This window comes from Salmo salar, chromosome 18, assembly GCF_965601325.2.
Source record: "Salmo salar chromosome 18, fSalSal1, whole genome shotgun sequence".
NCBI classification, from domain to species: domain Eukaryota; kingdom Metazoa; phylum Chordata; class Actinopteri; order Salmoniformes; family Salmonidae; genus Salmo; species Salmo salar.
Genome location: NC_138308.1, coordinates 78,488,731 through 78,502,562, shown reverse-complemented (window position 1 = coordinate 78,502,562; position 13,832 = coordinate 78,488,731). Strand labels below are relative to the sequence as shown.

The 13,832-nt window shown below is 40.2% G+C and overlaps 1 pseudogene; it reads right to left on the bottom strand.

Moving 5' to 3' along the window:
- On the bottom strand, positions 1-7,096 carry LOC106577723 (uncharacterized; annotated as a pseudogene).
- Between the last annotated feature and the right edge of the window lie 6,736 nt (positions 7,097-13,832).

Genomic DNA, 13,832 nt, shown 5'->3' with positions numbered 1-13,832 from the left:
CTATTTCCTGATGAGATAGATGGTGAAGATAGTCAGACAGCAGAGGAGAACTCCAGTTCTTATGATGGAGAGAGGGACCAGGATTTTCATCACTGGATAGTCAAATTCAATGTACAGCTTGGTCCCGTTCCAAAACAGTATCACTCCACTTGAGCCCACACGACAGCAGTAAGTCCCAACATCAGAGAGGCTGAGATTCCTCTTGGGGAGGTTGTAAACACAACTCTGTGTAGGAGACCCAGCCTCAGGGCTCTTCTCATACTGATCACTACTGTCTCCATGGGTGTAAATGTTTCCTGGATGGGATTCTTCTGAGCCATGTCTGAACCAATACACACTGTGTTCTGCTGCATAGTTCTCAGTGTGTATTGTACAGTCCAGAGTCACAGAGTCCCCTGGCTGGACTGACTCCGACAGCAGTACAACGGTAGTGTTTCTGGATCCTGAACCTGATAAGAAGATATGGATCCTGAACCTGATATGTCAGTATATACAGTATGTTTGTTTAAGACCCAAACATGTACAGTGAGGGAAAAAAGTATTTGATCCCCTGCTGATTTTGTACATTTGCCCACTGGCAAAGAAATTATCATTCTATAATTTTAATGGTAGGTTTATTTGAACAGTGAGAGACAGAATAACAACAAAAATATCCAGAAACACGCAAGTCAAAAAATATATAAATTGATTTGCATTTTAATGAGGGAAATAAGTATTTGACCCCCTCTCAATCAGAAAGATTTCTGGCTCCCAGGTGTCTTTTATACAGGTAACGAGCTGAGATTAGGAGCACACTCTTAAAGGGAGTGCTCCTAATCTCAGTTTGTTACCTGTATAAAAGACACCTGTCCACAGAAGCAATCAATCAATCAGATTCCAAACCCTCCACCATGGCCAAGACCAAAGAGCTCTCCAAGGATGTCAGGGACAAGATTGTAGACCTACACAAGGCTGGAATGGGCTACAAGACCATCGCCAAGCAGCTTGGTGAGAAGGTGACAACAGTTGGTGCGATTATTCGCAAATGGAAGAAACACAAAAGAACTGTCAATCCCCCTCGGCCTGGGGCTCCATGCAAGATCTCACCTCGTGGAGTTGCAATGATCATGAGAACGGTGAGGAATCAGCCCAGAACTACACGGGAGGATCTTGTCAATGATCTCAAGGCAGCTGGAACCATAGTCACCAAGAAAACAATTGGTAACACACTACGCCGTGAAGGACTGAAATCCTGCACCGCCCGCAAGGTTCCCCTGCTCAAGAAAGCACATATACTGTAAGTAGAACACAAAGTAATATTTGATTACACAAATACACAATTTTGTATCCAGTGTCGTTGTATCCAAACAGTAAAGTGGAAAAAGCACTCAAGATATTCCCGCAGTTGCAGTCCATAAGTAACTAGTTATTTTCTCTGTAAAGTTGTATGTTGTACCTTTTACAATAAGAATGTCTCCTCCAAATTCCACCATATTAGAGTAAAAACTTCCACAATAATATGCTGCTGAATCAGAAAGCTGTAAGTCTGAGATCTTTAGGTGGTTTATTCCATTGCCACTTTCCACTGAGACATGAGGGTTACCCTTAACCTCTCTCAGGGAGGTGGGACGAAATCGTCCCACACTATTCAACAGCCAGTGACAAATCAGAGCGCCATATTGACAACCACAAAATGTCATAATTCAAAGTTCTCAAACATAGGACTATTTCACACCATTTTATAGATACACTTCTCCTTAATCGAACCACGTTGTCCGATTTCCAAAAGGCTTTACAGCGAAAGCAAAACATTAGATTATGTTAGGAGAGTACATAGACACAAAAAACCACACAGCCATTTCCAAGCAACTAGCATGCATCACAAATATCCAAAACACAGCTAAATGCAGTACTAACCTTTGATGATCTTCATCAGATGACACTCCTAGGACATTATGTTATACAATACATGCATGTTTTGTTCAATCAAGTTCATATTTATATCAAAAACCAGCTTTTTACATTGGCATGTGATGTTCAGAACTAGCATACCCACCAAAAATTTCTAGTGAATTTACTAAATTACTCACGATAAACGTTCACAAAATACATAACAATTATTTTAAGAATTATAGATACAGAACTCCTTCATGCAATCGCTGTGTCCGATTTTAAAATAGCTTTTCGGCGAAAGCACATTTTGCAATATTCTGAGTACATAGCTCGGCCATCACGGCTAGCTAATTTGACACCCACCAAGTTTGGGACAACCTAAACTCAGAATTACTATTAGAAAAATGGGATTACCTTTGCTGTTCTTCGTCAGAATGCACTCCCAGGACTTCTACTTCAACAACAAATGTTGTTTTGGTTCAAAATAATCCATAGTTATATCCAAATATCGGCGTTTTGTTCTTGCGTTCAGGTCACTATCTGAAGGGTAACACGCGAGCGCATTTCGTGACAAAAAATTCAAAATATTCCATTACCGTACTTAGAAGCATGTCAAACGCTGTTTAAAATCAATTTTATGCTACTTTTCTCGTAAAATAGTGATAATATTCCAACCGGGCAACGTTGTATTCATTCAGAGAGAGAAAGAAAAACATGGAGAAGTCTCGTGAACGCGCATCTCAGTCTCACTGTCCCCAGGCTGACCACTCACAAACTCTGCTGCTGTTCTTTGCCCAGAGACAACAGACACCCCATTCCACTTTCTGGCGCCTTCAGAGAGCCAATGGAAGCCTTAGAAAATGTCACGTTACAGCACAGATTTTGTATTTTCGATAGAGATGCAACACAAGGACAACAAATTGTCAGACAGGGCACTTCCTGTATGGAATCTTCTCAGGTTTTGGCCTGCCATATGAGTTCTGTTATACTCACAGACACCATTCAAACAGTTTTAGAAACTTTAGAGTGTTTTCTATCCAAATCTACTAATTATATGCATATTCTAGTTTCTGTGCAGGAGTAGTAACCAGATTAAATCGGGGTACGTTTTTTATCCGGCCGTGAAAATACTGCCCCCTATCCTAGACAGGTTAACAGCGAGTAGCAGCAGTGTAAAAAGTAAAGGGGAGGGGGGGTGTCAATGCAAATAGTCCGGGTGGCCATCTGATTAAATGTTCAGCAGTCGAATGGGTTGGGGGTAGAAGCTGTTAAGAAGCCTTTTAGACCTAGACTAGGTGCTCCCGTACTTCTTGCCGTGCGGTAGCAGAGAGAATAGTCTGTGACTGGCGTTTTTGACAATTTTTCGTGCCTTTCTCTGACACCGCCTAGTATATAGGTCCTGGATGGCAGGAAGCTTGGCCCCAGTGATGTATTGGGCCATACGTCCTACCCTCTGTAGCGCCTTACAGTCGGATGCCGAGTAATTGCCATACCAGGTGGTGATGCAACTGGTCAAGATGCTCTTGATGGTGCAGCTGTAGAACTTTTTGAGGATCTGGGGACTCATGCCAAATCTTTTCAGTTTCTGAGGGGGAAAGGCATTGTTATGCCCTCTTCAATACTTTCTTGGTGTGTTTGGACCATGATAGTGTGTTGGTAATGTGGACACCAAGGAACTTGAAACACTCGACCCGCTCCACTACAGCCCCATCAATGTGAATGGGGACGTGTTCAGTCCTCCATTTCCGGTAGTCCACGATCATGTCCTTCGTCTAGCTCACATTGAGGGAGAGGATGTTTTCTTGGGACCACACTGCCAGGTCTCTCACCTCCTCCCTATAGACTGTCTCATCATTGTCGGTGATCAGGCCTACCACAGTAGTGTCGTCAGCAAACTTAATGATGGTGTTGGAGTCGTGCTTGACCACACAGTCATGGCTGAACAGGGAGTACAGGAGGGGATTAAGCAAGAACCCCTGAGTGGCCCCCATGTTGAGGATTAGTGTGGCAGATGTGTTGTTGCCTACCCTTTCCACCTGGGGGCAGCCCGTCAGGAAGTCCAGGATCTAGTTGCAGAGGGAGGTGTTTAGCTTAGTGATGTGGGCACTATATGGTGTTGTGGGCAGTATGGTGTTGAATGCTGAGCTGTAGTCAATGAACAGCATTCTCAAGTAGGTGTTCCTTTTGTCCAGGATGGAAAGGGCAGTGTGGAGTGCGCTTGAGATTGCGTCGATTGACCAGCCTTTCAAAGCACTTCATGGCTACCGAAGTGAGTACTTCGGGTCGGTAGTCATTTAACCTCTATGGGCTAGGTGGGACGCAAGCGTCCCACCCGTGGTGCACTCCATCAACAGCAGGTGCATTTCAAGAGCGGCAAATTTGAATCCAAATAAATGTCAAAATTCAATTTTTTCAAACATACAACTATTTTACACCCTTTGAAAGATAAACATCTCCTTAATCTAACCACGTTTTACGATTTCAAAAAGGTTTTACGGCGAAAGCATAAATTTAGAGTATGTTAGGACAGTACATTTACAAGAGTTGTGTGTAATGTTGTGCCAATTCAAAGACAGGCGTCACCAAAACCATAAAATCAGCTAAAATTATGCAGTAACCTTTTACAATCTCCAACAGATGACACTCCTAGGACATTGTGTTAGACAATGCATGCATTTTTAGTTCTATCAAGTTCATATTTATATCCAAAAACAGCGTTTTACTGTGGCGTTGATGTTCAGGAAATCGTTTCCCTCCAATAACCGGCATTCAAGTCAGCACCACAAATTAAATAATTAAAATTAGAAAACATTGGTAAAATATTATATTGTCATTTAAAGAATTATAGATTTGCATCTCTTGAATGCAATCAACTTGCCAGATTTAAATATAACCTTACTGGGAAATCACACTTTGCAATAATCTGAGCACTGCGCCCAGAAAAATACGCGTTGCGATACAGACTAGCCGCCATGTTGGGGAGATCTAAAATCGAAAATACTATGTAAATAATCCATTACCTTTGATTCTCTTCATCAGATGTCACTTCCAGGTATCACAGGTCCATAACGAATGTAGTTTTGTTCAAAAAAGCTCATCATTTATGTCCAAAAATCTCCGTCTTGTTAGCACATGATCTAAGCCCGCCGGACTTCACTTCATGAACGAGGGGAAAAAATATATTTACGTTCGTTCAAACATGTCAAACGTTGTATAGCATAAATCATTAGGGCCTTTTTTAACCAGAACATGAATAATATTCAAGGTGGACGCATGCATTCTCTTTTATAACGTATTGGAACGAGGGTACCCAACATGAACTCGCGCGCCAGGTGTCTAATGGGCCATCATCGTTCCATGGCTCTTGTTCGGTCAGATCTCCCTCCAGAAGACTCAAAACACTTTGTAAAGGCTGGTGACATCTAGTGGAAGCAATAGGAAGTGCCAAAATATTCCTCAGCCCCTGTGTTTTTCAATGGCATAGGTTTAAAGGTAATACAACACATCAGGTATCCACTTCCTGTCAGAAAATGTCTCAGGGTTTTGCCTGCCAAATGAGTTCTGTTATACTCACAGACACCATTCAAACAGTTTTAGAAACTTTAGGGTGTTTTCTATCCATACATAATAAGTATATGCATATTCTAGTTACTGGGTAGGATTAGTAACCAGATTAAATCGGGGACATTTTTTTATCCAGCCGTGCAAATACTGCCCCCTAGCCCTAACAGGTTAAGCAGGTTACCTTTGCTTTCTTGGGTAGAGGGTCTATGCGGGTCTGCTTGAAACATGTAGGTATTACAGACTCGGTCAGGGAGAGGTTGACAATGTCTGTGAAGACACTTGCCATTTGTTCCGCGCTTGCCATTTGTTCCGCTCACACATTGAATTAACCCAGTTTCATGACTAAAACACGTAATGCACCAACAGTTTAAGTATATATTGTGCACAATGATAACTCTTACCTCCGCACAACAGAGAGGTTTTCTTGGTCATCTTATACAAAACACAACCAAGGACAATGATGATGATGATGACACAAAGAGCCAACGCTACACCCAGACAGTACACCATGAAAACATGGTCCTCCTTACAACCATCTGTGGAAATACAATGATAGAGGAGATTCAGGACATTTTGCTCCACCAGACATTCAATTTATTCTCAACAATGTGAAAGAATATTAGACATTTTCAGAAATATCACTTACGGTCAATGTTCAGCTTGGTCCCTTTCCTGAACAGTATCACCCCACATGAGGCCACAGCACAGTAGTAAGTCCCAGCATCAGAGAGGGTGAGGTTCCTCTTGGGGAGGTTGTAGACACAGCTCTGTGTAGGAGACCCAGCCTCAGGGCCCTTCTCACACTGATCACTACTGTCTCCATGGGTGTAAAATATTCCTGGATGGGATTCTCCTGAGCCATGTCTGAACCAATAGACACTGTTTTCTCCTGCACAGGTCTCAGTGTGTATTGTACAGTTCAGAGTCACAGAGTCTCCTGGCTGGACTGACTCAGACACAGGCTGCTGTACAACAGCAGTGTTTCTGGACCCTGAAACGGACAAAAAGGTTTTCACGTCAGTAAATGTGTTTCCTATTTTGTGTCCTAACTCAACATTTGTTGAAAACAACAGTAATGTCTGATTTTGAGAATACCTCACATTTAATGAAGACGTATATCCAAAACGTAACGTACAAAAATGATCAAGAGTATATTTGCAGAACATTCATTTCTTGTCATTTTCTCTCTAAATTCAGACGTTGTATCTTTAACAATGAGAATGGCTCCCTCTCCAAATTCCACCTTGTTGGAAATAGAACTCCCACAGTAAAATGTTGCTGAATGTGAGAGCTGCATGTCTGAGATCCTTAGGTGTTTTATTCCTTTGCCACTTTGCACTGAGACGCGAGGGTTGCCTTTAAAAACATTTTAGAATGTAGCATTATTGTCATACTTGTAAAAAGTTGTCATGAGCTGAGGATTGTCATTCAAGGTTTGCTTGAACCACAAGAAGTGCAGTGCCAAGTTGCCTTCATGGGAGCAGTGCAAAGTCACTGTGTCTCTTATGTTGGCTGACACTAGGCGCATGGCTGAGGATTGTACTGCAGCTAGAAAACACACAAAGACAAATATGAATTGCATCAATAAAGTTCCTTGGTGTCTTCAAATTTAGGGTGTACTTCCTATAAGCACAGAAATATAAAAATTGGACCTACCCATCTCAATGAGAAGTGAAAATATCAGGCAGAGTGTGATGATCATCTCTGAAGTTGTCATCCTCTTTACTAACTGTGTCTTGAGTGGAAGAAGTCTGCCCATGTAGACAACACTTCAACAGTGGGCTGTTTGGTGACTGGTTGAACTGGACAGGTTATTTTTGTTGATGCCTTATCCAGCCCACCATGGTCTTCACAGGTAAACTGAGAATCCCTTACTGTGTATTATCAATGCTAAAAGTAGACCAATGCTAGTCATTTGCAAAAACTGGCTGGATGAAAGCTGTCTAATACTCTGTTAAAACTCTTATCTGGATAGATAGTCTGTGTAAAAACAATTCAAATATCATCCAACTTTTTTCTTTTTTGGCAATCATGCTTTACCACCTGAATTACCATCACAGGTTTTACATTTCTTTAAATAGGATTTTCATGTAGTTAGTACTTTTTTATTTTTAAGCATACATTATATGTACCTGTATGCTCTTGGTATCAAAATCAGTTGTGTGCCTGAAATGTCTTTGGCCCCACCACATGCAGCAGTTTCATTTATCCTGATGACCTATAGGAGGACTGATATACATAGAACATGACTTGATACTGTGCGTACAGGATGAACATGGCTGGAGCATTATGAGTGTATAAGGGGGAAACACCTACAGGATGAAGCAACTCTATTGTAAGCAGTGGTGGAAAAAGTACCCAATTGCCATACTTGAGTAAAAGTACAGATACCTAAATAGAAAATGACTCAAGTAAAAGTGAAAGTCACCCAGTAAAATACTACTTGAGTAAAAGTATTTTGTTCTAAATATACGTAAGTTTGAAAAGTAAATGTAATTGCTAAAATGTACTTAAGAATCCAAAGTATAAATCATTTCAAATTTCTTATATTAAGCCAACCAGACGGCACCATTTTTAAATTTCTTATTTTTTTTTACATTTATGGATAGTCAGGGGTACACTCCAACAATCAGACATCATTTACAAACACTGCATTTATATTTAGTGAATCTTCCAGATCAGAGGCAGTAGGAATGACCACGTGTTCTCTTGATATGTGCGTGAATTGGACCATTTTCCTGTCCTACTAAGCATTCATCATGTAACAAGTACTTTTGGGTGTCAGGGCAAATGAATGGAGTAAAAAGTATAATATTGTCTTTAGGAATGTAGTTAAGTAAAAGTAAAAGTTTTAAAAAATATAAAAAGGTAAGTAAAGTACAGATAACCCAAAAAACAACTTAAGTAGTACTTTAAAGTATTTTACTTAAGTACTTTACAAAACTGATTTGATGTCAGTCTTACTTTCACTATCATTCACAGAAACATTAAGTGCCACACCTGAGAGTTTAGTAGGGGTCAGAGGTGTACCTGTGTGGGTAGGGCTCTTGGCTGTTACCTGGATATACCTTCCACTTTACACTCTGTAAACTAATGATTACAGTTCAAGAATTGATAAAAACCTATGATCTTGTAAGTGATAAGATACTGTGTTAGTCTACATGACATGCAGTATATCAGTGGAGTTGTGTTTCTAACTGTCATGGGCGTGAACAACGACGAAAGAGAGTAAATGACTGACACCACATAGACATCCTGCTGGAACCACATAGTGAGTGAAAGGTCAACCAGGCCTATCCAAAGCAAAGTGACGGTCTTGTCTTGAGCTCACAGATCAAGGTTGTCTCTGCAGAAGCCCTGTGGACAGACATTCATACAGACATACTTTATGTACAGTACCCAAGAGATGGAAGGAATCTGTTTTTGTCCACATCAGTTGTTTAAATAGATATTTATTCATGCAAAAAGAAGGCGCATTCTGAACACAGGGATTTCAGGAGAGCAGTTAAATCAATTAACACATACAGCATAATCAAGGATGATGATGCTCAATTTAATTCAATGTCACAAGCTAATACTTTTCAAATGCAATATGAGCAACTAAGCAATCTCAATAAATCATAATTTGCAAAGTATAGCGATGATACAGTATCCTACTTTACTCCAAAACCAATCTCTAGTCTATTGACACTGGCCTTAGCTTTGTCTATTTCCTGGTGATGTAGATGATGATGAAGATGATCAGACAGCAGAGGAGAATTCCAGTTCTCATGATGGAGAGAAGGACTAGGATTCTCATCTGTGGATCAACGTCACAATATGAAATAATACAATTGCTCTTTAAACTTCTCTAGGGCCAGTGGGACGATTTCGTCCCACCTACGTAACAGCCAGTGGAATCCCGTGGCGCGTTATTCAAATACCTTAGGAATGCGATTACTTCAATTTCTCAAACATATGACTATTTTACACCATTTTAAAGACAAGACTCTCATTAATCTAACCACACTGTCCGATTTCAAAAAGGCTTTACAACGAAAGCACCCATTTTTCAAGCTAGCATATAATGTCACATAAACCCAAACCACAGCTAAATGCAGCACTAGCCTTTGATGATCTTCATCAGATGACAACCCTAAGACATTATGTTATACAATACATGCATGTTTTGTTCAATCAAGTTCATATTTATATCAAAAACCAGCTTTTTACATTAGCATGTGACGTTCAGAACTAGCATACCCCCCGCAAACTTCCGGTGAATTTACTAAATTACTCACGATAAACGTTCACAAAAAACACAAAAATTATTTTAAGAATTATAGATACAGAACTCCTCTATGCACTCGCTATGTCCGATTTTAAAATAGCTTTTCGGTGAAAGCACATTTTGCAATATTCTGAGTAGATAGCCCGGCATCACAGGGCTAGCTATTTAGACACCCACCAAGTTTAGCCCTGACCAAAGTCAGATTTACTATAAGAAAAATGTTATTACCTTTGCTGTTCTTCGTCAGAATGCACTCCCAGGACTTCTACTTCAATAACAAATGTTGGTTTGGTTCAAAATAATCCATAGTTATATCCAAATAGCGGCGTTTTGTTCGTGCGTTCTAGACACTATCCGAAGTGTAAATAAGAGTCATGCGCACGACGCATTTCGTGACAAAACATTTCTAAATATTCCATTACCGTACTTCGAAGCATGTCAACCGCTGTTTAAAATAAATTTTTATGCCATTTTTCTCGTAAAAAAGCGATAATATTCCGACCGGGAAAGCGTGTTTACGTTCAAAGAGAGAGAAAATAAAAGCATGGGATCCCCTCGGGCACGAGCCTGAGTCTCATAGTACTCTGACCGGCCACTATCCAAACGCGCTAATGTATTTCAGCCAGGGGCTGCCTCGATATCATTCAGCTTTTTCCCGGGTTCTGAGAGCCTATGGGAGCCGTAGGAAGTGTCACGTTACAGCAAAGATCCTCAGTTTTCAATAAACAGAGCCAAGAAGAACAAGAACTTGTCAGAGAGGGCACTTCCTGTAAGGAATCTTCTCAGGTTTTTGCCTGCCATATGAGTTCTGTTATACTCACAGACACCATTCAAACAGTTTTAGAAACTTTAGGGTGTTTACTATCCAAAGCCAATAATTATATGCATATTCTAGTTACTGGGCAGGAGTAGTAACCAGATTAAATCGGGTACGTTTTTTATCCGGCCGTGTCAATACTGCCCCCTAGCCCTAACAGGTTAAATGACATAGACTGATCAGGTGAAAGCTATGATATCTTACTGATGTCACTTGTTAAATCCACTTCAATCAGGGTAGATGAATGGGACGAGACAGGTTAAAGAAGGATTTTTAGGCCTTGAGACAATTGAGACATGGATTGTGTGATTCAGAGGGTGAATAGGAAAGACAAAAGATTTAAGTGCCTTTGAACAGGGTATGGTGGTACGTGCCAGGCGCATCGGTTTTTGTCAAGAACTGCAACACTGCTGAGGACAGACGATTTTTAAGCGCTATGCGCATCAGCACCTGGCGGTCCCGTTCTGTGAGCTTGTGTGGCCTACCACACAGCGGCTGAGCATTGTTGCTCCTAGATGTTTCCACCTCACAATAACAGCACTTACAGTTGATCGTGGATACTCTAACAGGAGAGAAATTTGACTAACTGACTTGTTGGAAAGGTGGCATCCAGTAACGGTGCCACGTTGGAAGTCACTGAGCTCTTCAGTAAGGCTCATTGGCTGAAATAGCCAAATCCATTCATTTGAAGGGCTGTTGTGGTGGATCATTTCTTTGCTATCAAATGAGGAGAGACAAACTTATCACACAAGTCAGAGTTATACTTAAACTAAATCTTTAATCACTTATTATAAGGGAGCAGGTCAATACAACGCACACATATAAAGTGAATCGATTGAGTGCTCTACAATAATGATGGCTGGTCATGGCTGGTTGACGATTCACGGTCAAATGATTCGTTGAGAGCCCCGAGACAGAAGTACAAAGTTATTTTATAACCAAGATACACCTTTTTCAACCTACATGACGAACAATAGATATATAGAATGGGTCACAAGGTTAAGATTTGTATGAAAGATATAATACATAGCAGACAGTATCTGCTGTGTCAACAGTTTTCATTGTGTAGAGACCAGTGTCTGGCCCTCCGACTCCAAACTGGAGCCATCTCTCCCTGGTACGGTATAGAACAGAAACACTCATGCTCTGGAATGCTCTTTAGGTTTTATCACCCAAAATACATCAGAAATTTCCTGTCAGTGTTATCTCCCAGAGGCCCATCCTCAGTAGAACACACACACACAATAGTTAACAGAACACTCTATTCTGTTGCATAACACAACCATTTGATGCAATAAAAGTATTATAACATAATCTTGCAGTTGTTCCACCATACTGTCCACATACTTTTGTATATATAGTGTATGTACAAGAGTGAACATGAGAAGTGTAAACACCTACATAATGAAACAAGTACATGCCGGTCCTCCATTCCTTGTATATCATTCACAGAAACATTTACTTAGTGTAACACATGAGCGTGCATGCCTGATTGGATACCTCAGCCCCTCAGCTAATGTGACACACTTTATCTAGTCTGTTTTACTCTGTGGTTAGTGTGGTTCTAAAAGGAAGCAATCTATCAGAAGGAGGATCCTACATTTTTTGGTCTTATTCTGACAGAGGAACCTGCGGTTGTCTTTGTGCTTCAGAAGACATGTCTGTTTGAGAATGTACTGAACGTTCTCCCATGACATCATCACAAAATGGCCCCTCCCCCTGGACCACAAGTTAGAATAGATGGTGCTGCATCACACATGAGGTGCTTAACTCAGAGGGTTCACATAGGGTTCATTAGTAGTTATTTGTGGTTTGTAACTGATTTTGGATAACTAAATATATATTAGAGTCAGTTTTATAAATAACTGTTTTGTTGTGGCTGTAAGCTGTCATGGGAAACATGAACAACAAGTAAAGATAGTGAGAACAACAGTGACACCACATAGACATCCTGCTGAAAACCACATAGAGACACAGAGACACATAGAGCAGGTAGGAGGGTCCTGTGCGCATAAAGCCAGCAGGCCCACCTGACCAAAGCGTAGATATATCCTCGTCTTGGGCTTACAGAAGACTGCAGAGTACCTGTGAACTTGTTGTGTGGGGGTGGGTGTGATTGACATTCTATCAACACAACTAAACGAAGTCAACACATTACAGAGGAGAGATGAATTGAATAAATAGGTTGTCTCCCATACTTATTCAACTACTCCCTGGAACTCAATACAAAACTACACGTCAACATGAGTCATTGTCATCGTCATATAGAGACACATTTTTGGCCCATTTCATTTTGAGTGATTGTGTTGCTCCTTCTGGTAACTAAGGTACACTTTATAGTAACTTAGTTGATGTTAGTAGTAATGATCCAGTGATGATGACTACCTAGCCTGTTTGATGCATGTGACTCCATGATTCTGAAATAGATTTATAACATGATACAGATGTGTAATATGTAAGTACTACATTATATATTACCTTGTTATAGATTCGTAACAGCCACACAGTGTCTTTGTTGTGCCTTTGCTGACAGATAATATGACTACAGACATGAGCAATCACAGGAAAATATTTTATCAACGATTCTTTATAAAATTAGTGAACAATTTGAAAATGTTCTTGACTTCTAAAAGTTGCTGTGACTCTACTGATGAAGCTGTCACTGGGGACTTCCATAAACACTGCTGCTCCCTATTGAAAGATAAATGAATTGCAATCCTGAAATGTGGAATTATACATTAAGATTTTGTCAATAGTTTCTGAAAACGGCCAAATCACAATGTGTAATTCATATTTAAATCAGTCTCTCAACAATTTACTGTTCAAATGATAATATTTGTATTTTTAGTTCATGAAGAGTTGTACTCTTAGTGACATGGATGTTTGTGGTTTAGATGCAATGAGGTGTGTGTAGAGAGCACGTGGTGAGGACTGACAGTCATTGCTGGGGGTTAGAGATGAATTTAGCTGAGTGTTAAATGTAGGGTATTCAGAACACCACAGAGATGTTTTCAGGATACAATTAAATAAGAGTTTCAGACAAACTAAAACACCAGTTAATAGATGCATATTCACAGTGCATTATGCAACCAAAAATAGCTTTGTTACATTGAGCATCAGCCTAATATGGTTCTTGCAAACTGAATCTGTGCATGAAATTTAAGGACAGAGAAAAATATCAAATCAAACAATATCTCTATATGAAAGCAGTTGAATGTTTAATTTGATCTAAAATGCACAACAGTATCAATGTTAAAAGGAGCTTGACAGCATACAAGTAATTGTAACACACAATGAAAAAGCCATAGT